This window comes from Myotis brandtii, unplaced genomic scaffold (assembly GCF_000412655.1).
Source record: "Myotis brandtii unplaced genomic scaffold, ASM41265v1 scaffold64, whole genome shotgun sequence".
Classification (NCBI taxonomy): Eukaryota; Metazoa; Chordata; class Mammalia; order Chiroptera; family Vespertilionidae; genus Myotis; species Myotis brandtii.
This window is the reverse complement of record NW_005370460.1, coordinates 275,305-275,930: the sequence shown is the minus strand read 5'-3', so window position 1 is coordinate 275,930 and position 626 is coordinate 275,305. Positions and strand designations below refer to the sequence as shown.

The 626-nt window shown below is 47.6% G+C and overlaps 1 protein-coding gene across 1 annotated transcript in view; it reads right to left on the bottom strand.

Annotated features, from left to right (window-relative positions):
• NIT1 (nitrilase 1) overlaps positions 1-626 on the bottom strand; it is a 15,578-nt gene that overhangs the window by 3,203 nt on the left and 11,749 nt on the right. The window lies entirely within an intron of this gene.

Here is a 626-nt window from a genome sequence, read left to right as displayed (position 1 = left end):
CCCAGGAACTAAGTTGACAAGGGCAGTCGCTGCAGAGCCACGGGACACACACACTTGCTCACGCGTGTGTTTCCTAGGATTTTGATTCGGGGGCCACTATTAGACTGAACTGCTTTAGAGACCAGAAACCCTCTCCTAACCCGACTTTGCATTTCCCCCAGTGCCTAACGTGGGGAAACATTTTATAAGTGAATCAGAAAGCCCTTTGTGGCTTGGGCACATGGTTGCTAACCATGGCTAGTGTTTAACAGATGGGAAAAAACCTACATAAGAGAAAGGAAAACAGAGTTAAACAATAGCTCTTCTAATTTCAGATTCCTTTACCAGGTATTAGTTGGACAGTCACTCCGGCAAAGGAATCTGCATGAGGACTCTCTAAATGTCCCTCGGCATCACAGTGCCCGTCTGCGGGAGGCAGAGGGGGGGGTCCAGTGCTATAGGTTTGAGGAGGGAGGGCGTTTCAGACGTGGGGGGAAATGGAAGAGAGAGGATCCTAATACTTTTTGAGGGTCTACCATGTGCCAGACACTCTGCTGGGTGGCAGGAAACATCAATAAAACAGACCTTGTCAAGTTAGCTCACAGACTCATTTGAGAAAAGACAAACCAAGCCATAAGATTTACAAT